We start from the raw sequence: 24,917 nt of genomic DNA, 5'->3' as shown, positions 1-24,917 counted from the left end.
GCCTCATAGAATGAGTTAGGAAGTGTTCCATCTTCCTCTATTTTTTGGAATAGTTTGAGAAAGATGGGTATTAAATCTTCTTTGAATGTTTGGTAAAATTCACTGGAGAAGCCATCTGGTCCTGGACTCTTATTTTTTGGGAGGTTTTTTTATTACTATTTCAATCTCTTTACTTATGATTTATCTCTTCAGATTCTCAATTTCTTCTTGGTTCAGTTTTGGGAGGTTGTATGAGTCTAAGAATTTATCCATTTCTTCCAGATTGTCCAATTTGTTGGCATATAGTTCCTCATAGTATTCTCTTATAATCCTTTGTATTTCTGTGGTACTCATTGTAATTTCTCCTCTTTCATTTCTAATTTTATTTATTTGAGACTTTTCTCTTTTTTTCTTAGTAAGTCTGGCTAAGAGTTTTCCAATTTTCTTTATCTTCTCAAAGAACAATCTCTTTGTTTCATTAATCCTTTCTACTGCTTTTTTAAGTCTCAATTTAATTTATTTCTGCTCTAATTTTTATTTTTCTCTCCTTCTGCTGCCTTTGGGCTTTGATTTTTCTTCTCTTTTTAGCTCTATTATGTGTAATTTAAGGTTGTTTATTTGGGCTTTTTCTTGTTTGTTAAGGTGGGCCTGTATTGCTATAAATTTCCCCCTCAGGACCGCTTTTGCTGCATCCCATATGAGTTGGTATGGCATATTTTCATTTTTGTTTGTTTCAGGATATTTTTTTATGTCTCCTTTAATTTCCTCAATGATCCATTGGTTGTTCAACAGCATGTTGTATAATCTCCACACCTTTGTCACTTTCCCAGTTTTTTTTTCTTGTAGTTGATTTCTAGTTTCATAGCATTTTGGTCAGTAAAGATGCTTGTTATGATTTCAATCTTCTTAAATTTATTGAGGCTTGCCTTGCTTCCCAACATATGATCCATACTTGAGAAAGTTCCATGCGTGCTTGAGAAGAATGTGTAGTCAGCTGTATTTGGATGGAGTGCTCTGTATATGTCTACTAGATCCATCTCCTCCAGTTTTTCACCTAAGTCCACTGTTTCTTTATTGACTTTTTGTTTGGATGATCTATCCATTGATGTAAGTGGGGTATTAAGATCCCCTACTATTATTGTGTTGTTGATAATATCTCCTTTTAGGTTTGTTAATAGATGCTATATGTATTTTGGTGCTCCTATGTTGGGGGCATATATATTTATAATTGATATGTCTTCTTGGTGGAGTGTTCCTTTTATTGCTATATATTGCCCCTCTTTGTCTCTCTTAACCTGTTTTATCTTGAAGTCTGCTTTGTCTGATCTAAGTATCACAACACCTGCTTTCTTTGGTTTGCCATTAGCTTGGAGTATTGTCTTCCATCCTTTCACTCTGAGCCTGTGCTTGTCTTTAAAGCTGAGATGTGTTTCCTGAGGCAGCATATTGTTGGGTCCTGCTTTTTAATCCATCCTGCTACTCTGTATCTTTTGATTGGAGAGTTCAATCCATTTACATTTAGAGTAATTATTGATATATGAGGGCTTAAGGTTGCTGTTTTATCGCTTATTTTCCGGTTCTTTTGCATTTCCTTTGTTTCTTGTCCTGGATGTTTTGGACTGGCAAATCGGTTTGGTTGTTCTGTCTTATGACTCTTTTAGTTTTCTCTTTATTTATCATATGTGATTTTCTTCTGATTATTTGTTTAGTGGTTACCTTGAGGTTTGTATAAAAAATCTTGTGTATGAGATAGTCCATTCTCTTATTTCTTTATACTAAATCAATTCAATCTCTTTCCTCTTCCCCTTTTAAGTTATTCTTGTCACAACTTATTCTATCTTGTGTTGTGGGTGTGTGTTTATAGTGATGAGGTTATATTTATTTTTGGTGTTTTCTTTCCTTTGATCTTTGATTTTGTGTATTTAAGTGGTTGCTAACCTATTCCAGTAAAGATCTACTATTTTTCTGATTTTGCCTACCTATTTTTCTCCTTGCTCCAAGCTTTTTATTCCCTTTCTATTCTCTTTTTCAGGCCTGAGGGCCTTTTGAGCCTTTCTTGTAGTGGGGGTCTCATGGCCATGAACTCCCTTAGCTTTTGTTTATCTGAGAAAGTTATTATTTCTCCATCATATTCAAAGGATATTTTCACTGGATAGAGTATTCTTGGCTGAAAGTTTTTGTTTTTCAATATTTTGAATATATCATTCCAGTCTCTCCTAGCCTGTAAAGTTTCTGTTGAGAAATCTGCTGAGAGCCTGAAGGGGGTTCCTTTGTCCCTTATTTTTTGTTTTTGTCTAGCTGCCCTTAGTATTGTTTCTTTGTCGTTGATTTTTGCCAGCTTTACTACTATATGCTGTGGAGTGGGCCTTCCCCTGTTGATATATTTAGGTGATATTGGCTTCACTTGCCGGTATTTCCTGCTTCTTCCCAAGATTTGGGAAGTTCTCAGCTCTTATTCCCTAGAATAGGCTCTCTGTTCCTCTTTCCCTCTCTTCTCCCTCAGGAATACCTATAATTCTTTTTTTTTATAATTTTATTTATTTATTTCTTTTTCCCCAAAGCCCCAGTAGCTAGTTGTATGTCGTAGTTGCACATCCTTCTAGTTGCTCTATGTGGGACTCGGCCTCAGCATGGCCGGAGAAGCCTTGCGTCAGTGCAAGCCAGGGATCTGAACCCAGGCCGCCAGTAGCGGAGCGTGTGCACTTAACCGCTAAGCCACAGGGCCAACCCAGGAATACCTATAATTCTTATGTTACATTTTCTAATTGAGTTGGATATTTCTCGGAGACTTTCTTCATTTCTTTTTAGTCTTAGTTCTCTCTCCTCCTCCATCTGGAGCATATCTGTTTTCCTATCCCCTATAATGCTAATTCTTTCCTCCATATTGTCAGCTCTGTTCTTTAAAGATTCCAGATTTTCCTTTGTGTCCTCCATTGTATTCTTTCATCTCCATCAATACTGATTTATTTTTCTTTATGATTTCAATCTCTTTTGTGAAGAAACTCCTTATCTCATTGAATTCTTTATCTGTGTTTTCTTATATTTCATTGAGCTTTTTTTATGATAGCTATTTTGAATTCTCTGTTGTTTAGGTTATGGATTTCTGTGCCTTCTGGGTTGATTCCTGGGTGCTTATCATTTTCCTTCTGGTCTGGCGATTTAATGTACTTTTGCCTTCTAATTCCTGTATTCACTTTGTTTTTCCTCATCCTGGAAATATCTGGTTGCAGTTTCTACCTGCCGCCACCATGTTGGGGTCAAGAGTTATGTAATCTGGGCCCTCTGCACTCCACAGTGGCTGCCTGCCCTCTGTGGCGGCTGCTCTGACTAGTTCACTGAGCAGCTGTGTTGGGCATGCGGTGGGGAGGGGCTCTCTCTTTTGTCTGCTGGGTCTCTGGAGTGGGGGTTTCTTCTCACTAGCCCCTCGTTATCCGCTGTCCTGGGGTGCTCAAACATTGATGGCACTCCTGCAGCAGTTCTGAGTCCTCTGTGTGGGAGTTTCCCACAGGCTGAGAGAGCCCAAAGAGCTATGGTTTTGCCACAGAGGGCCGCCCTTCCCCCCTCCCTGGGAGCCATGTGGACTGAATGGCGGATCTGATGGGGAGGGAGAGGATTTCTCCTCACCTCTCTGCACTTGCTCCTGGGGCCCCAGCACGTCCACTCTCAGATGTGCAGCAGTGTGAGTCTTCCGATGTCACTTTTTGCTGTGTGAGACTTCCTTGTTGGTCTGTGACTGTCCCTTTTGTTGTATCTTATTGGGGGAAGAGTTTACGGGAAAGCTCACTCCACCATGATGCTGACGTTGCTATCAGCACATAGTTAGTTTTTATAACAACACTATTATGTTAGCCTTTCTCACTTCTCTGCTGTGTGAGCTCTTTAAATGCAAGAGCCAGGTGTTCTGAATTGTCGTGTCCACTCTCATCCTTAATTCTTATCAAAGTCCCCGGCACATAGTAGGTTCTCAGATCATGTTAGTCAAACGATTGATGACTTCTTGGAGGAGGTGGCTTTTAGACTGGGATTTGGAGGATGGGTGAGATTTTGGGATGCAGAGGAATCAGGAGGAGGCAGAGGGAAGGCATATTAGGAAGACACACCACTGGGGGCATGTGTGCTTCTTGAGATGATCATTCACACGTGACAGAAGTTTAACTAACCACATAAGAGGTGACTACTTCAAAGCTGAAGTACAAGGGCTGTGGCTTGAAGAGAATTTTGAGCTGGGTGAGGGGTCCAGGTGTGAGGATGATGGGAGTGTTGGAGATAAAATGGCACCTTTAGTCTTGGCTGTTCCCATGACGATGTTCCCAGCATGAAGAGCCGTGGGAGCAGGAGGCACTGAGGATGGTGGGACAGGCAGGGCCAATGAGGATGCATTGAATGGGGTCATGGCCTGCACCCCAGCTGGGAGAGTTGGGGATGAGAGCAACTGCCTAATCCAACTTTGCTGGGGACTGGTGGGCTTTGGGTAACAGCTGCCTTGAGTCATCACTAAGAGTTGAGTGACCAAAGCAGACAACATCATGATGTCCTTCCCAACTCTGCTGCCTGTATCCAGTATTGTTGCTTCCTGCCTGTCCAGGTGATGGTGTGGATTCACGGAGGTGGTCTGATGTTAGGTGGGGCATCAAGCTATGATGGGCTGGCCCTCTCTGCCCACGAAAAATGTGGTGGTGGTGACCATTCAGTACCGCCTGGGCATCTGGGGATTCTTCAGGTAAGATACTGGACACTCCTCACTGCACATTGACCCCCAAAGCAAGGATGCTAGGACCCCACTCTTGTCATGTCGGCCCTCAAGGGGATCTTTGCTAAATTCCCTAATAAGTCACCCAAATCCTTTCATAACTGGGCTCCAGCTACTTTCTCATTCCTCAGCCACCCTGGTCCACTTGTTTCTGAGCTTTCTCATTTGCTATTTCCTCTGCCTGGAATGCCTGTTCTACCAGACAAACTCCTATTCAGATTGCAAGGTTGAACCGAAATGTTACCTTCTCTGAAATACTTATATCCTTTCACCTGTGCTGCCCCAGCATATTGCAACCTCTAAAATGGGAGCATGCAGGACAGCATTCAGAGGCTGACACATTTTACCTCGTAGGAAAGTAAGGAAGGAGCAAGCTCATGGTGGGAGCTCAGTGAATGCTTGTGTGTGAAGGTATGGGTGGCTGGAGCTGGGAGGTTGTGGCAGCATCTGAACCCAATGGGAAACCTCCCACGAGGAACTTTGGATCCACTCATCTAATTTCGTTCTGCATTTGGCACGTGCATGAGTCAAGGCTAGAGTTTTCTCCATTGAGTCTCCATGGAAACCACATTTCCTGCAGAACACAGTTCCTGGGAGCCTTTTCTGAATGCACCAGCCCCAGGACCTCTGACTCTGAGATGGCTGATGGGCGGGCTGGGGGAAGGGTGGGCTCCTCACTGCAAAGACCTATGGAGCTAGAGAAGGGTTATCCTAGGTGAGTCATGTCCCAGGATGTATTGCCTTCATTGAAACTCCTCGTCTCTTTCACCCATGGCCCATTTCTCTGCTCCCCATTACAGTAAAACAGCTGCATTTGCTCTTCCTGCTCCTCTCCTCCCTGTCTCTCCTCAAACCTACACCAATCAGGTTTTCACCCCGATCACGCCACTAGACTGTTCTGCTCAAGGTCACCAGTGACCCACCAGCTCTTGGCCAACATTGGCAGACACGCACACACCATCTTGGCAGCATCCACTCAAGATTGCTCACACATTTTTAAAATGCTTTCTTCCCTCGGCTCCTGACCATCTCCTACCTCACGGATTGCTCTTTCTAGGTCTCTTCACTGGACCCTCCTCCTCCTTGTACTCAGTACTCTGTGTGCATCTCCCTCTCCATCTTCACTGCCGCCCTGAGTGACCTCAGGGGGCACTTTCACGGCTCCCTATTTTTAGCCCCAACTTCTCCTTTGAAACCCGGATGCACATCATTAACTACGTTCTTCTACCTCCTGCTGTCTCCCCTGGACGTCTAAAGGGCACCTCACACTTCACAGGGACGAACTAAACCCTGGACTCCAACTACTGCTCCCCAAAAACACTCCTACTTTCCCCACAGGGCCTCCTGCTCATCTGCTGGCAGCTCCATCCTTCTGGGTGATCAGGGTAAAGGTCTTGTGGTCAGCCTTGATTCTTCTCTTTTTCTCACACCCCAAATCCAGTCGACCAGTGAATCTGCTTGCCTTCACCTTTAAATTATATTCATAATCCACCCACTTCTCACCTCCTCCATTACACCCACCCAAATCAAAGCCCTTTTTTTCTCTCACCTGGATTATTGTAACAACCTCCTACTTCTATAACCCTGCTATTTTACACTCTGTCTGATCTGTACAGTAACAAGAGTGATCATTTAAGACATAAATGGTGTCATGTCCTTCCCTAAGTGACTTTCCTCATTACTTACAATGACATTGACGTCCTTACCAAGGCCCACAGGGCCCTCTCTAGCTGCATGTGTTACACTCACACTTTGTGCACTGGACTCCAGGGCCTTTGCACTTGCTCTTTCTTCCACTTGGAATTCCCTTTTTTGGATATTTGCAAGGCTCTGTGCTCATTCATTCAGGTCTCTACTCAAATGCCACAGCTTCTAAGATGCCTTCCCTGGTCATGTGATCTGAAATAGGACCCCACTGCCCCACCTATGCCTTTGCCCTTACCCAATTGTGTTTTTCCTGAAAGCACTTTCACTACCTGACATTATATTCTATACTTATCTGTTTATTTGTTTATGATCTGTAGAGTGAGTTCTGTGTAGTCAGAGATTTGCCTGTTTTGTTCTCAGATGGGATCCTGGCTCTTAGAACAGTGTGTATACATGATAGATGCTCAATAGATAGATAAAGATGAAGGACTGTAGAGCCGACAACAGAACATGCTGCAGGAGAGGAAGGCAGGTGAAGACCCCTGTGTCAGGGCTGTGGAAGCCCCATCTTATTCCAGAAGGCTCACCTAGACCCCCTTCTATGGTCCTGAGAGCCCTGCCATGATGTCTCTTCTCTCACTCCACCCTGTTCTCTTACTGTCAGCACAGGGGACGAGCACAGCCGGGGAAACTGGGGTCACTTGGACCAGGTGGCTGCACTGCGTTGGGTCCAGGAGAACATTGCCAACTTTGGAGGGGACCCAGGCTCCGTGACCATCTTTGGAGAGTCAGCTGGAGGGGAAAGTGTCTCTGTTCTTGTAAGTGTTCCTGGTCCTGATGTGGAGACCAACCAATCTAGTCACAGGCACTCTTACTCACAAGACCTGATTCAAGACTGACTCCACTCTGCATAGCATCACATGGTGGAGAGCTAATGGCCAAACACTCCTTGGTCCTCAGGAAGCTCAGACCTCAGGTTAGCATCCTGGGGCTATAAGAATATGCAGCAGCAGCTGCAACATTGGCATTCCCTCTCTTCTCAATGAGTTGAGCTCTCTCTCCCCTTCCTAATCATTTTGACATTAGGACTCACCTCATTCTGTTGGGAAGTAGTGGTGGGAATAAGTTATGAATAAGAGGAGGAAACCATGAGACTTGGGCAGAGTGTCATGGTTTGTCTTAAAGCCAGATCTACATATCAGGAGGACATGAGAACTAAAACAGGTCAGGAGCCTCCTCTGAGGTGGTCTGATGTCCCGTCCATGCCCAAGAAAGAAGGTTGCCATCTCTGCGACTAAGGGATGGAGCTGGGTTGAGGGAAGTTGGGTAGGAAGGAGGAGGGGTCAGAAGGTGGGATGGGGAGGGATGGGACAGGGGAATGGGACACAGACATGGCCTGGAAACCTGCTGTGGGGAATGGGGCTGAGGGAAACACTGAGAGAATCAAAGATGGAAAACCAACTTAGAAGGTGCTGGGAGCTGTAAGGAACCCTCCAGCTGCCTCAGAACTGAGCAGAGGGTCAGCACTATTACTGTATTTTTAATACATGTATTTGTTTCATAGTTGAATACTCAAAGGAACATGTTTTTATATTTTATACAGTGGAGGAAAACGTAAAGTACAGATAACACCAGTGAAAAGTCATCCATAATCCCGTTATCCAGGGATAGTCACCATGGACATTCTGACATGTGTTTTTCTAGACGTTTTTCCATGACTGATCCTATCTATCTACCTATCTATCATCTATATCATCATCTATGATTTTTTTAAACAAAAAACCTTCCTTAACATTATAATATAACATAAATATTTCCCTAGCCATTAATTACTCTTCCTTAATTTTATTTTTTAAAGCCACCTGGTTCTCCATGTAAAAATGAATAATAGCTTATTTAACCAATACCATAGTATTGCAACCTTTGGCTATTTACAATTTTAACTATTTGAACAGATGAGCATTCTTAGAAATCATTGTGTGCCTCCATGATCGTCTTTCCTAGGATGTATTCTGAGTAGTGGAAATGCAGAATCAGAACCATGTCTTGAAAGTGTTGCTAGGAATTTCTAAGAGTCTTTCAGACACTTTTGATTGTTATAACCAGCTCGTGCCACACACTTCCTGTCTGTCGCTCACTCTGTGCTCCTGGCTCCCTCCAACTAAGAGAAGTTTTCTTGGAGAAGCTGAGTCCCAGGTCAGCCTGGGGAACAGGCCAGGCCAGGCAAGGACCCATCATGTCCACTGAGCCCCAGGGTCTCCAGGGGAATGGTCCAGGGCAGAGCTGTGGATGGGGGTAGCTCTTGAAGACCCCTCCCCATGAGTATAAACTCCCTTCCTCTGCCTCCCCTCCCAGGTGTTATCTCCACTGGCCAAGAACCTCTTTCACCGGGCCATCTCTGAGAGTGGTGTGGCCTTCAAAGCTGTCGTGGACAATGACTACACGAAGGCTGTTGCTCGGGTAGGTGTCACACTGGACCACCCCTGCACCCGTTGGTCTGCTCTCCTGGAGTCTTCAGGGGCCTTCCTTGCTGTGGGATCCAGCTGACATCCTCAAAGGATCGCAGAAATGAGAATGGCTGAGTGGGAAGGGCAAGGAGACCCCTCACCTAACCTCCCAGGTATCCAGCTGAGCAAACTGGGCCGAGAGTGGAAGCAGCTTGTGAAGGTCAGAGAGTGATCAGGGCAGAGCTAGAACTCAAGATCATGATACTGGATTGTCAGCACAGGGCGCTGTCCACTGACCACACTTCCCAACATGTGCCAAGGTGGGGGCTGAGCAAGACAGTGGGCAGTGGAGTGTCTTGTCTGTCTCAGGGTCTCAGTTCTGGTGAACCCACTTGCAGTGTGTGAGCCTGGAGTGGTCCCTCCCTGAGAACCTTGTGACTGGGGGTGGTTCCTGGAGAATTAATTCAGTGATTCAGTCATTCATTCAACAAATAATTTTGGTAGAACCAGACGTCTAGCAACCTCATGAAGCTTCCATCCTAATGGAAGAGACAGATTAATTTCATAATCACACAAATTACAAAATGTCAACTGCAACAAGAGCAATAAAGCAGAGGTACCTGACGTCATAACAGAATCCAAAAGGAGCGATAATTCCAGTGAGTAGGGGGAGGTTATCAGGAAAGTCTTCCTGGAAAGAATGATCAATGAGTTGAGATCAGAATGATGAGCAGTAATTTATTTGATGAGAAAAGAACACTCCAGTAAGAGGGAACAACATGTGCAAATGTCCTGTGGCAAGAGGAAGTACAGAGTAAGTGAGAACAAGAAAGGGAGAAATGGCCAGAGCAGAAGGAACAGAGGGAACTGCAGTGATCTGAGGACGGGGACACTGCAGGGGCCATGCTGCACAGGACCCTGTGAGGACTTTATCTTTATCTGGAGACTGTTAGGAAGCCAAGGAAGAGTGATCAACAGGCGGCTCTGCTGAGGAGCACCCACTGGAGTCAGTGATGTGGAACGTTTTGGTTGGGTTGTGAGAGCTGTTTTCCTGAAGTGGTGGGGGCAGCAGCCAGACGGAGAGGGGCTGGTAAGTAGGAGGAGAGGAAAAGAAGACACCAGGAATTTTAATAATTTTGGAGACTGTTCTTCTGAATTCTTTGGTTATAAACAACAGAAGCCCAGTTGACCAGGCTTAAGTGGAGAAGGAGGAATTTATTTAAAGGAAACAGGCAAGAGAGATGTGGCTAGATTTTGCTATCAAGCAAGAACCAGAAATAGGGAAAATGAAGGGAATCTAAGACTCTTATTATTCCTCCTTCTCTCTCTCTCTCATCTTCTCATACTTTCCCTCTTTCTCTCTCTCTCTCCTCTGCTTCTCTCTGTGCCTTTTCATTTATTCAGCAAATACATACTGAGCACTGATTCTGTGTCAGACACTGTACTAGGCTCTAGGGAGCCCTACACACTCTCCATGGCCCCGCCATCATGTACTCTGCCTTCTGTCCATCTGCATCTTCTCCTCTGGTCACTTTATAAGTGACTTGTCAGAGGCCAAATGACTGCTAAGTGGATGAGCTGAGATTTGAAACCAGACAGTGTGATTACGGACTCCATGCTCTTAAGCCCCACTCCATGCTGCCTCTCCTTAGATCTTCAGCTCTGAGATCCTTATGCCCGTGTTAACAGAGATAAGAGACAGAGACTGTATAATTGGTATGATAGGACCAGGACCCACACCTGCTGGTCTAGAGTATTTTCTGCCACCCCCTCTGCTGCTGTTAGAAATTGAGGTTGGGATGGAAGACCTCTTTATTGACCGAGAGAAGGGACATGTCTCTTGAATTTTGTTGTCACCTGTGATCTCTGCAGCAATTTGCGGACTTTTCTGGGTGTAACACCACTGTCTCGGCTGTCATTGTTCACTGCCTGCGCAAGAAGACAGAGGAGGAGCTCCTGGAGACGTCGCGGAAGATGGTAGGTGCATCCATTCTCATGGCCTCACAAGCCTCCCCACTGTAAACTTGGCCCAGACTTCACCGTTTCAGCTGTCCGCTTGCCCCAGAAAAACTGCCTGGGACAGTGTCTGTCCTCGGGAATAATGTCAGCCTCTGGATCTTCATAAGAATTTTCTTTTTTTTTGTTGTGAAATATCTCAAACATTAGCAAAGTCAAAAAATAACACAATGGACTATTGTGTAATAATCCTCCAGCTCTATTAAAACTTACTATTTTTCCATTGTTGTTTTCAGATATGTGCGCACTTTAATTCAGGTAACATTGGTTTGTAACATTATAGAAATTTCAGGTGTACGTCATCATATTTTGACTTCTGTATAGACTACATCCTGTTTACCTCCAAAAGTCTAGTTTCTGTCTGTTACTATCCAATTCTCCCCCTTTACCCTTTTTACCCTCCCCCCACACCCCTTCTCATATGGTAACCATCAATCCGTTCTCTGTATCTACGTGTTTGCTATTTTTCTTAATCTTCCACATGTGAGTGAAATCATACGATATTTGTCTTTCTCCATTCAACTTATTTCACTCAGCATGATACCCTCAAGATCAATCCACATTGGTGCAAATGGCAAGATTTCATCTTTTTTATGGCTGAGTCATATTCTGTTGTATATATATAACACATCTTCTTAATCCATTCATCTGTTGATGGGCACTTATGTTGTTTCCAAGTATTCGTTATTATAAACAATGCTGCATTGAACATAGGGGTGAATATATCTTTTCAAATTAATATTTTTCTATTCTTTGGCTAAATACCCAGAAGTGGAGTACCTGGATCATATGGTAGTTCTATTTTTAATTTTTTAAGGAATATCCATACTGTTTTCCATAGTGGCTACATCAATTGACGTTCCCACTAGCAGTGTATGAGGGATCCTTTTTCTCCACAATCTCTCCAACACTTGTTATATCTTGTCTTTTTAATAATAGCTATTCTGACAGGCATGAGGTGATACCTCATCGTGGTTTTGATTTGCATTTCCCTAATAATTAGTGATGTTGAAATCAGATATATTTTTAAGAAATCAAACATTACATATTCCCAGAGGTAACTACCATCATGAATTTTGGGGATGGGGATATTAAGAACAAAGTTTTTCAGAAAGGTCATCATAATTTATATTGGTTAATTTAGAAGCTACCTTCATTATAACCCAATTGTGGCCCAATTTTCTAAATTTTCTGAGACTCTGCCTTAATTGTGACTCTCGAATATCTGTACATCCATCCATTAATCTATCCAACCAACCATCCATCCATTCATCTATCCATCCACTCACCATCTTGTTATCCATCTATCCATCCAGCAGTCTATCCAATTCATCTACATCCTTTCATCAGTCTAGGATCAATCCATCCATGACTTGATGACTTTCATTCACCTTATCAATCATCCATGCATCATCAGCCACTATATTTCTTCACCTCATCATTCCTCCTTCTAAAATCAATGATCCATCCATCACCTATCTGTAGTTATCATCCATCTATCCACTTATACATCCAATTCACTCATATTTCGTGTATTTACCTACTAATCCATCCACCCATCCATCCATCCATCCATCCATCCATCCATCCATCCATCCATCCATCTATCCCTGCTAGGTGTATGGGGGGGCGGTGGTAACAGGGAGGATGATGCAGACTTGAATCAAATATAGTCTCTGCTCACAAGAAATTATTCAGGAGAAACATACCATATACTTTGTGGCTTAAGTGTAGTGGGAATATAGAGAGGGGAAACATTCAATATAGTCAACAGGGATGTTTCACAGAAAAGGTGAAATTGAGGATTGATGGATGGCTATGGCAGCAGGTCATCACAAGGACAGACGCCCAGAGTATACAGCATCTAGAACCAACAGGAACTATTCTTTTTGTGGAGGTAATGTGTGAATGTGAGCCCCGGAGTAGCCTGAGCCCCTGGACTCTCTGTCTGGACCCTGGGCTCCTGAGGATACTCCTGGACCCCCAGGGATAGGCCTCTAGCATTGAATTCAGCTCTATTTTCATGGAATGACTCTACTGTGGCCTTGGGGCTTGGATCCTGGTTTCTCTAGCTGAAATAAGTTGAACAAAGTCTTCAAAGATTAAAAACACAACTGTTTTCTGATGTCTAGAACAAGGCAAATTTATTTCAGCAATTCTCCATGTGGCACAAGCGAATCCATCTTATAAGGGGAGAGTGGTGACTTTGGGAAAACCCAGAGAACATAAGAGCCCATGTTATCCTTCTGAGATTTTTTGAAATCACGTGGAAGTGTTTCCATGATTATCTACTCTCCTCAATACACACACACACACACACACACACACACACACACACATACACACACACACACACACATACACACTCACACACACATGACTGGCAGGGCTACAAAACATAATGGATGGAGACTTACTGGTCACTTGCTGTATACTGATCAGACCCATTAGCTGTAATGTAACATTGCAATCAGTGTAATCTTGGTGAACATGCAACATAGAGAAGTGTAGGGCAGGGTGAATTTCCATGAGCTTCTATGAGTCAGGACTTTCTAATACAAGATGAGAAATCTCATCTCAAAGTGCCTAGAGCAGAAAAATAAATGTATTGTAACAGAATTTTCAGGTAACTAACTGAAAACTAAACTATAATTCAGGAGTAGATGGCTTCAGGCATGACTGGATCCAGATGCACATCTGATATTATTATGAATCTATCTGTCTCTGTCCCTCAGCTTTTTCTTTCTCAGTGTTGGCTTCAGTATTAGGTAGGTTTGTCTCCTGGGGTGGTTAAAAAAAAAAATAGCACTCGAGACTTATATGTTAGCTGCTTAGAAACCGTCCTTCCCAATAATTCCAGCTAAAGTTTGGGGTAAAATGTATTGGACTGACATGGGCTGTGTCCATCCCTAAACTAATCTCTGTAGTCAGGAAAACACGTCACATACAGTTGCCTGGATTCATGGAGTAAGGGTGGGGAAGAGAGAGGTCTCCCTAAAAGAAAATTAGGATGTTGTTGCCCGGAGAAAGTAGAAGGGGAAATGAATGGAGGGCAGGGCAGGCACAACCACAGACATCCTCCTCAGAGCTCCCCTCCCCCTCCTACACCCACACCCTGTGCTCAGACCCACAAGAGCCAGTGTCCAGCTTTTCTTCCAGGAAGCCTTCTCACTCACATCCTCTGCCTTTGTCTTCACAGAAATTTTTCACTCTTGATTTTCTTGAAGACCCCAGAGAGGTAAGGACCTTTGGTTTCTTGATTATAGATTTTAAGTCTTGACATCTTTAAGCTCCAGTTAATGAAGAATGAAAAAATTCTCTCTGTGGACTCATAGTAACTCCTTGTGTTTATATTGCTGAGGCCCATAGAGGGGCAGTGACTTGTGTGGGTAACATAGCGGGGAGGACCAGACATAGGTCTGGCATCCATTCTCTTGACTCCCAGTCCAGCGCTCCCTGTCATGAACTCTGTGTCCCCTGGACACAGCCTATTCTTTTCTTGTTTACATTTCCTGCTCCCAAAAATGCTCTCAAGGGAGAAGGCTTGACTGGAAACATCCACTATGGGGAGATAGAGATAACTGGATGAGGGGTTTCTTCAGGAGCCTTCAGTGAGGAGCCCAGATGTCCTCCTGGAGGCTGCAGGCTTGATTATCTGTATAAGCTACACTGTCTGCAGGGCCGTCAGAAAGGGAGCCCAGAATCTCAGTCCTGAGGACACCACCCTCCTCCCAGCCATGCAGGAAACTCCAGCAGTATCCTCCCTATCTCCTTCCTCCTCCCCTCCTACCTTCCAAGGCGTTGCCAGGTTCCCATAAGGTTACCTCTGCAAAGTCCTACAATTCTGTCCTCTCTGCTCTCTCCCTGGTGACAGTAGCACTTACCTTAAAAGGTGTTGTGAGCATTAAATGAGATTCATTCAGTCACTCAGCAAAGATTTAATTAACACTTACTGAGTGCCAGGACCTGATCCAGGAGCTGGGGGTATAGCAGGGAAACAGATGAAATTCACGCTGGTCTGCCACACTGGCCTTGTGCTCAGACAGGTGGAGATGGGGAGGCAGGTGTTCCCTCAAGAGGTGAATCACAGACACTATGCTCCCTCTTCCCCAGAGCCATCCCTTTCTGGCCACTGTGGTTGATGGAGTGCTGCTGCCAAAGATGCCTGAAGAGATTCTGGCTGAAAAGAAATTCAACACTGTTCCCTACATCGTCGGAATCAACAAGCAAGAGTTTGGCTGGCTTCTTCCAAGGGTGAGCGAGTCAGGGCCTCTTAGACTCACCCCTCTGCCCATCACATCACCCCTCTCATCTTGGATCATAGGAGCTTCTCCTTCTTCAGACACCCCTCAGGGTCCAGGGCAGCTGTCACCTTTACACAAGTTGACATTTCCATGGATGTCTCTGGAAATGTCAACTTGAGTGGGATGGACCAACTATCACCTGGGTATGCAGCCACAGGGATCCCTCTCCCCAAACACTATCTGACTGTTCTCCATTCAAGAATCCTGAAATGTCGATGCTGAGGGGCCTGTAGAGATAATCTCTGGGCAGATGAGAAAACTGAGGCCTGGAAAGGGGAAGGAGCTTGGGGATTAAGGAGAGTGAGCCCTGGGGCCCTGCAGCCTCTCCTATTGGGCTTGGTGCTTTCATACTTTCTCCATAAATCCCACACATGCTCCTAGTCATTTAACTGGAAAGATTCAGAGGAGCTTGCTTCCTCTTGAGTCAAAATTGACTGCAAAAAGACAGGAAGGGATTTCCCTTTCTGCCAAATATAGACAAAGCCGGCACAAGTTGAAGTGGTGAGGACGGGTTTTATTCAGTCATACCACTGCATTAGGGAAGAGTCCAGCGTGAACTGAACTCTAGTCCCCGAAACTAAAGGCTGGAGCCCATTTAAAGGCTGGGTGTGATCAGGGAAAGGCTGTGGGGTGGGAAGGGGGTTTGTCCATGTGACTAGGCCACTTGGGTTAGTGAATTGGCACCTATCCAGAGGAGAATTAAACTCTCCTGTCTTTATGACAGGAGGCAGTGGGTAGGTGGGAGCAAGATGTCCACTGAAGTCAGGCCTTTATCCTCCCACAGGGACTGAGAGAGAGCAAGTCATTCCCTGAATGTTTGCATTCTAAAGAGATGGATCTCAGGTCCTTGAGGAAACACTATAGGATGGTAGATTTGTATCTCAAATGGCAGAGAAAGGATTTGTAATTACAAGATTTCTAAAGAAACTGCTCTAAGAGGATGTTCAGGGACTTATCTACCTATCACCAGGTTTTGGCTGGAACAAACAGTAAATTCTCCTGGCAGCAGAGAGTTTTCTCACGCAGGCATTTTAAAGGAAGCTGGGATCATCCTAGGGACAGGGCCTTAAGCTGCTAGAAACCTTACTAGAGTTTGGTCGAGTCCCTTAGTGCAGAGGTTTGGATGGAGCTGTTATGTGCAGAGTTCTGCAGTTCTCAGTTCAGAACAATTTCAGAGGTTATACTGAAGGACCAAAGCCATAGGGCAGGATTTGGGACTTCCTTAGTCAGCTGAGACAGGGAGGATATTTCTGAGGTCTCTGTGCTCTGCCCAGAGCCCTCCACTTCAACACTAGCCTGGCTTAAACTCTCCCTTTCCGTCTCAGTGACCATTGTGGGAACTCTAGCCTGCCATATATACACATACAGACTGCAAAGGACTGCGACAGCTTCTCTTAACACTTACTTTATCCTCTTTGCAATCGTTGAGTTTCTGGTTGTGTGTCCCTTTGATTCATTGATTCAGCCCAATTCATCAAAGACCCATGCCTGTCAAGACATGACAAGGCGACCTTCAGCCTGCATTGGGTTGATCAGTTGGTCAGTTTGAGTCTTTCTGCTAATTTCCAATGATTCACAATTGCTTAACCATTCTTTTAACAGATGATAGGCCTCCCACTCTCTGAAGGCAAGCTGGACCAGAAGACGGCCACATCACTCTTGTGGAAGTCCTACCCCATTGTTGTAAGTGTCTGGGGAGTCACAGGAACTGGCTGAGACCTAGAGAGGGAGGAGCTTGCCCCAAATCACAGACCAATTAAACTGCAGAAAGAAGACTGGGGCCAGAGGGTTATGCCCCCTTTTTTCTGTTTTTTTCACCTCACCAAAGAGTAAGGCATGGCTGCACAGGGCTTGAGAGCTTCACCATTAACACAAGAAGAGAAGCTGTGTCACTCACCAGAGGGTGGTGGTCACTTTCACTCATGATCCATTTCAGGAAATCCCTGAGGAACTGACTCCAGTGGCCATTGAAAAGTATTTAGGAGGGACAGACGACCCTGTCAAAAAGAAAGACCTGTTCCTGGACTTGATCGGAGATGTGATATTTGGTGTCCCATCTGTGACTGTGGCCCGTTTCCACAGAGGTGAGTCTCAGAGGTTGGACAAGAAAGGGACGCTGACCCCACCAGCTTCACTGTCTGTCCTGTCCACCACTCAGCATCGACAGATATGTGGAAACTGCCAAGGGTCAGGCTTCTGAGGTCAATTTCATATCGCGTAATGTGGGCCACTGTCTTTTTTTTTGGTTTCTGCCAGAAGCTGACTTTGGGAAAAGGATGTGAATGCAGGTAGATGCATTCTGGGAGGTGATCCCAGAAAACACCAGTAGAGGAGTGGAGTAGTGACATAGGAAGGAGAGGGAAGCCAATCTATGCTGCCTTGTCAGGCTAGTATCCACCGTGGATACTGGAGCGGGGGAGCTCTGGAAAACCAGCAGAAGACAGTCTCAGGGTTATCCTGAGTGAGCAATATGGGAGCTAAAGTATTTATCCTCCAACTCCACGAGTCATTTCTCTGGTTCTTTGACCTGCTGCACACATGGGCATAGTGGTCTCTGGTGGCAAATGACCTCAGAGAAAGAGCTACAGATGCCAGAGGAGAAAGTCAGGCTGGCATGTCCAGAAGTATGTACATGGTGAGGCAACAATAGCATCTGCTACAGGGACTCCTCACCTGAAGATTTTGTGGTCTGTGAGGCTAGAGAGCACATCTTAGAATATGCATCTTGGAAGGTTTCCAGGGTTGGAGCTAGTTTGAAACTAATTTGTTACCTGGTGGAGCTGGACTACGGTGAAGTCAAGCATAGGATCAGATGAGTTGTCAGGGACCAAAAGAGACAAAAGCGGTGAGCAGTGGGAAATGAAAAGACAGGTGGGCTGGTGAATCTCAGTATCTCCAGCTGGCTTTCATCCATACAGGTGTGTGCTGGGTCTACCACAGGGCTTTCCACATTGACCCAAGGATGTGTGGGTGGGGTGTGAAGTCAGGGTGGGTGAGCTCACCTAGACAGGAAGTTTCGCTTCTGGGTGTCTTTTGAGGCCCTCACAGGACTCTTCCTTTTCTAGGAGCCCTCCTTCACCTAGTCTGCAAGCCAGGAAATGATTATCTGGCTTAGACATCTCTCTCTAACCATGCTGGAAGAGTTTTACATTAAGGATGTTATAAGAATGATAAAAAGTATCTGCAGCTGACCTACTATGTGCCCAGGCACTCGGTACTGCACGTACAGGTGCTGGTTACCACTTCCTCCTCCCGAGGGTCCTGATGAAACTCTTCAGCCAGGGGCCACCTGGAGTCAAATCTCTTCTTTCATAAACTTGGTCTTGTCTCATACCATGTGTTTGATTTGTGGTATCCCCGTCTTTATCGTCTACTGGTCCAGCCATACTGGACTTCTGTTCTTTTCTGATATCTCATGACTTGAGTTTAGGATCTTTTGACAGGACTACACAGATTTTATCAATGTTATTCTTTCATTTTTGCATTTGTCTCACTCTCTTTTGGAAAAACAAAAGCACTTTTTTGAATATGAAATTACTGTATAATAATACATAATATCTTACAGTTGTAGAAAGTTTTGAAAATATGAGAACTCATAAAGAAGAAATTCGTTATCACTCATAACTCCACCATCTAGAAGTGTCTGCTATAAATTTCTGATACATTTTCTTCTAATGATTTCTTCTATTATATTGTAGGCATTTCCTCAATGGCAACAAAAACTCATTGAAAACATCCATCATTAAATGGAATGATGCATTAAATTTTACTTATTCCTGTCCTATTGGATATTTAGCCTCGCTGCTCATATTTTCATGCTACAAAAAACATTATGCTCCATTTGACTTGCATAAATCTTTAACCTAGTCTCTAATAATTTTCTTAGGATTGGTTTTAGAAGTGAACTTTCTAGGCTGCGACATAGGAGCATTTTAAAGTTTTTGATACAGGTTCTGAAATTGGTTTCTAGTGTATAAGAGTGTGGATTTCTTATTTCTCTCACCTGGGATATTCAGATTAAAAAACAAAAATAATCCTGCCAATTTCATAAGCCCTTCCTCACCAAAAGAAAGAATATCACATTGTTTCAATTTGCATATTTTTTGTTTTGAGCAAGATCGGCCCTGTGCTAACATCTGTTGCCAATCTTTCTGTTTTTCTTTTTTCTCCCCAAAGCCCCAGTACATAGTTCTGTATCACAGTTGTAGAGTTCTAGCTCTTCTATATGGGACACTGCCTCAGCATGGCTTGAGGAGAGGTGGGTAGGTCTGCGCCCAGGATCTGAACAGGCGAACCCCAGGCCTCTGAAGCGGAGCGTGAGAACTTAACTGGTATGCCACCTGGCTGGCCCCTCAATTTGCATATTTTTGATGACTAGATCTCTTTTTCCTTCTCCTCTTGTTCCTAATTGTTATTATCCAAATCTGTGCCCTACTTTCCTTTGAAGAATTGTGTTGCGATTGTAGGAATTTTATAAATCTCAGTGATTTAAGGCAGAACGTTAATAAAAAAAAAAAAGAAAAAAAGAAGAAGAATATCTTTAGGGCAGCACCCTCCTAAAAATAAGTTCTCTCATTCACGGAAGGTCTTTCCTCTATGGCTTGTTTCTGAGTTCCTTTCTAAAACTTTTGAGTGGCAGAGACACAATTAAACCCGCTCCTTTCAGTGAGTTCTGCTTGACCTTGAAGGAAGATTAACAAGTGGATTACAGAACCACAGGGGATTGCCTATTCCAAACCACTCCTCTTGCTAAACCAAAGGTTCAATGATGGGGGTGAGGGAGGCAATTAAATAAATTATCCTACGTCCTCATGTCAGGATGGCATATATTGTTAAATCTTTTTTTTTTTTTCTTGAGTAAGATTCGCCTTGAGGCTAATATCTGCTGCCAATCGTTCTCTTTTTTTTTTTTTGCTTGAGGAAGATTAGCCCTTAGCTAACATTTGTGCCAATCTTCCTCTACTTTATATGTGGGATACCGTCATAGCGTGACTGGTAAGTGGAACAGGTCTGCATTGGGGATCCGAACCCTCAAACCTGGACTCCCTAATTAGAGTGTGTGGAACTCCAACCACTCGGCCACGGGGCCAGACCCAATGTTAAATCATTATTTGGGTGAATATTTAATGATGTAAATATCTAGTATAGTCATTACAAAATAAGATATATAATATTAGCCCAATTTTATACATAAATGGGATGTGGTGAAATTAGTAACTGAGGTCTCTCTGAGTGGTGGGATTATAAGTGATCTTTTCATTCATTTCTCCTTTTTCGTCATTTTCCAAATTTGTTACTGTACTCAAGGGGGTAAAAAGTTGTAAAATTTTTCCACCAGCTGACGTGAGGCCTGAACATTCCCTCATTGGAGTCACTCACTGTGGGCCTCCTGATTCACACAAAGTGCTGATCTCCATGGCCGGATGGCCCAGGAGTTAGCCCTGGAGGAGCAGAGATGGCAGTTCTGGGGAAACATCAGCAGGAAAGCTGACATCTCTGGGGCTTGGAGAGGGAGGTGAGAGAGGAGGCAAGGGGAGGAGGAGAGAGGCAGGAGAGAGGCAAATTCCTCTTTCCTCAGCCCCTCTTCTCTCTCCACCACCAACTCAACACTCCTCAGGCCAAGCAGGAGGCAAGACTTGTAAGGTGACAGAGAAAAAGGAAAGGCTGATTTTGTGGTTTCCTGAGACACAAGAGACAGATTGTCTCCTTTCTGCATATTGTATGTAAATATTCATGCTTTCAAACCAGCAGCTTGGATTTTCTTCACTCTTCTCAGAAAAGAAAATGCTGGAAATACTCAAAACTGGGCAGAATAGAAGACACCTAATGGGCTGCCATTATTCTCCAAAGGAATAGAACTAGCCTGTTATCAATGGAATACAGTAGTGTAAACTGTACTTATGTAGATGTTCTTGAGTGTGAGTGTATCAGTAGGCAAAGGGGTTAATATGAATTCACCCAGTGCCCCTATAAGGATAGTTATTTTGAAGTGATTTACCCAAGTTTCAGCTTTCATTCATGTAATCTTCATTCATTCATTCAACAAACACCTGGCTCAAATCCCATTCCACCTCCACCAGCTATGTGCCTTTAGGCAAGTCACAAAACTTTTCTGAAACACTATTTCTCCATTATGTTGATAACCAGGGGTTTCCGGGTTTCCGGCAAGGCCACACAGTATCCAGCACACAGTTGGCACTCACAATGGGCAGCTGTTAATAATATTGTTCTTGTTGTGTCCTCAGGATCCAGGTGTGCCCCCAATACCATGAGTGCTCAGGGCTCTTGGAGACCTTGATACCCTCCAGGTGTGCGTCAGGTAAAATGAACTGTGCTTGAATCCATGTCTCCTCAGATGCCGGAGCCTCCACCTACATGTATGAGTTTGAGTATCGCCCGAGCTTCTCATCAGACATGAGACCCAAGACGGTGAAAGGGGACCACGGGGATGAGCTCTACTCAGTCTTCGGGGCCCCGTTTTTAAAAGGTGATGGCCCTTTGGTGACTACAAACTTGGAATTAGGAGATCTGGGTTCAAGTAGCTCTTTGGTGGCCTTGGAGAAGTTTCTCCTTCTCTCCAGGTCTTAGTCTCTGATTTTAACTACAAAGGTTCCCAACCTTTCTCTTGCTCTAACACGCATGATGGAGAATGTGTGTCCATATGCCCTCGTTCATGGTCACTCTAAGAATCCAGACCTACTTCTACTCACAAGAGCATATCAGAATGTGAGCGAGAGTAAGGTTAGAGTGGGTGTTGACCTTGAATCAAGGCTAATGTGTGTCTACGTATCCAACCATCTATCTATCTAAAACTCATATCTTATTAAATTTAATATATTTAATAATATGACATTTTAAAGGTACCTTTCAAAAATGTCTTCAATACCTTAAATGCCACTAACAGATGACTTGTGACTCACCTCAGGCCTGTTTGTGATGCATCAGTGCTTGGGCATTTCGTGGTTGGTTAAGTCCTTAGGACATTGAAGCTCTGTTATTTTTCAGATTCTATGTATATGTGGGTGGGTGGAGGAGATTGAGGAAAGACCCAAAGGGGAGCAATGCTGGGAGGGTGCGGTTTCTGTAGTGGAAACCCTGGGGTGTGGCATTGCCACAATGTAGGAGGAGGGCTGGGCCATTGGGCACGATGACAAAGGCAGCCAGGTTATGGATTGACTGCAGCCCTTTGCCGAGTCCTAGTTCAGTAACTCCAAAGCTTAAAGTGCAGATAAATTACCCAGGATCTTCTTAAAATGCAGAGTAAGGGCTCAGATTCTGAATTTCTAACATGCTCTCAAGAAATGCTGTTGCTGCGGACCAAGGAACCACACTTTGAGTAGCAAAGGATTTTGTCTTCTTCCCCACAGAGGGTGCCTCAGAAGAGGAGATCGAACTCAGCAAGATGGTGATGAAATTCTGGGCCAACTTTGCTCGGAATGGGTGAGGCTTATGGCAAAGATGGAATAGGGGTGGGTAGGGGTATGGCAGATCTGTTGGGAAGAGATAGCTTCTAATGTTGTGGTCAAACTCCCTGCCCTGTCTCCTCTGACATGTGAGCTCTCCATAAATGACCAAGCTGCCCAGGAGGTGGTGAGCTCCCTGTCTCTGGAGGCTTATGAACCTCTTGGCAGAGATGAAGTCAGGGGTCCCTGAAAATCTCAGAGGCTTGTTGGGACCACACAGCAGCTTTGAGGAATATTTATTTGATTCTGTTCCCAGGAACCCCAATGGGGAGGGTCTTCCCCATTGGCCGGAATATGACCAGGATGAAGGGTACCTGCAGATTGGTGTCACCACCCAGGCAGCCCAGAAGCTGAAAGATAAGGAAGTGGCTTTCTGGACGGAGCTCATGGCCAAGAAGGCAGCAGAAGAGACACCCCAGACAGAACACTGAAATGTAAGCGAGAGGCTCAGCTGGCTTCAGACAAGTGTATCTCAGACTAGAGAGCCCAGACAGAGGTATTCAACAGAGGTGTCTATGGGCCAAAAAGGCATCTCTTTGTGGAGGCTGGGGACTTGTCTGGTGGGAGTGGGAAGAAGCCAGAGAGGGTGAATTTCTGTATTTGTGGCTTCAATTTGGGGAATAAATGTTGTTTTGGACACCAAGTCAGAGTCTTAGGCTGAAGGTTAAGCCATCCTGCTTAGAGAGAGAAGGATGAAGACAGAGGGCACCATCAACAGGAAGGTGCCTCTGGCTTGTCTGGGTTGGCCTCTGGGCAAAGAGAGTCCAGCAGGCTGTGCCCTGGGAGCTGCCAAGGTGGACTCTGCGTCTGCTCCACATCTATGGGCCCACAACAACTTCCAACAACGGGATGTGGCCTGGCCAAAGTGCAGTGTCCTCTCCCTTCTGTGGAACTACCTGTAGAGATGGAGGTGGCACAGACTGAGGATATGCCTGGAGTGGGAGAGGGGGGAGGTGCCGAAGTGACCCAGTGGCACTGTTGTGTGGCCCTTACTGACCCTTCCACAGGTCTACAATTCTTTCTTCAACATACACAGTATCTTACCAGGCCCGTACCCAAGGCTGTCTCTTCTAACAACTCATCTGAGCCCCTTCTGCAGCCTGGACAACTTCAGGTCCAAGGTGTGACCTCTTAGAGTGAGTCCCTGAAGTGTCACCCTAAAACTTCCTCTTTCAGAATCCCTGGGGTGTCTTCTGGCTTCAGCTGGGATGTAGAAAGCTCTAGGGAGTGTCACTCCCGCCTTAACAGCAATAAATGGCTAAATTATCCTCGAAATCATCAGTTTTCCCGCACCATTCAAGGAGCTGAGGTTGCAGGTGAACCATGACCCTGAAGTCTCGGGAAGACAGGCACTTTGGAGGAGAGATGGGATGTGGATGCTTACTATCTGCTACAGGCAGAAGATGGGGTCACCATAGGTGTGAGTATAATTACTCTAAAAATTCTAATCAATTGCTAAAGGCCAAGTGTGAGCTAATGTGAGAGTACAAGATTCTGGAGCCTCAGACCCATGGGGGAGTTTACACAGACTCTTCTCCAAGGACCTCCATCAGGGGCTCCTGAGAAAGATCAGGAGTAGGTAGTAAGACCAGAGAAAGCCTGCCTCAGGGGTGCAGGCATAGAGCTCTACTCAGACACTTCTCCCTTAAGGAATAAAATCTCTAAACCATTGGGAAAAGGGCAGCAAACCCATCTCCCTTGGGGTCCTGGGAAAGGCCTATTGAGGTGAGGCAAAGGAAAATTTAAAAACCCTCTTCCCCTGGGAGAGGGAGAGGAGACCACCCTGGGTCCTGGCCATTAGAGGTCTTTTACTGCTGGAGAGGGGCAGAATCACCGAGAAAGCCGCTCTCCCCACCACCAAGAGACACAGGTCCTGCCTAAGGTTGAGGCTGGACCAAGATAAGAGAAACCACTCCTGGATGCCACTTCAAGTTAGTCTACACCAAGTACTGAGCAGCAGAAATGTACCACTGGGGGAGGGGAAAGTGTGGACACTGATCTCTCTGAGGGGCGGGTGCACAGGGCAGGGCTAAAGCTGAGGGTGGAACAGGAACATTGAGGGAAACCTTTCAGCAGCTCTCGCCCTAAGCACAAGGTAACACTAGAAGAATGTGAATCAGGTGATGCACTGAAGATGACCATGGCAACAATGAAACCCAGACCCTGCTCAACTCCTGATGAATTAACTCAATTCTCCCAACCCACCCACACACACACAGTATCAGTATAACAAAAGAAATGGAATGCCCATTTCCAGTCATAAATACTATTTACTTCAGTTTCTACTTTCCTACACATGCTGCTGAGAGGG

General features: G+C 44.9%; 1 pseudogene; it reads left to right on the top strand.

Moving 5' to 3' along the window:
* Positions 1–23,037, top strand: part of LOC131396004 (liver carboxylesterase 1-like) — a 32,379-nt pseudogene extending 9,342 nt beyond the window's left edge.
* The last annotated feature ends 1,880 nt before the right edge of the window (positions 23,038–24,917 follow it).

The sequence above is a fragment of the Diceros bicornis genome, chromosome 32, assembly GCF_020826845.1.
Source record: "Diceros bicornis minor isolate mBicDic1 chromosome 32, mDicBic1.mat.cur, whole genome shotgun sequence".
NCBI lineage: Eukaryota > Metazoa > Chordata > Mammalia > Perissodactyla > Rhinocerotidae > Diceros > Diceros bicornis.
This window is presented reverse-complemented; position numbering and strand designations above follow the sequence as displayed.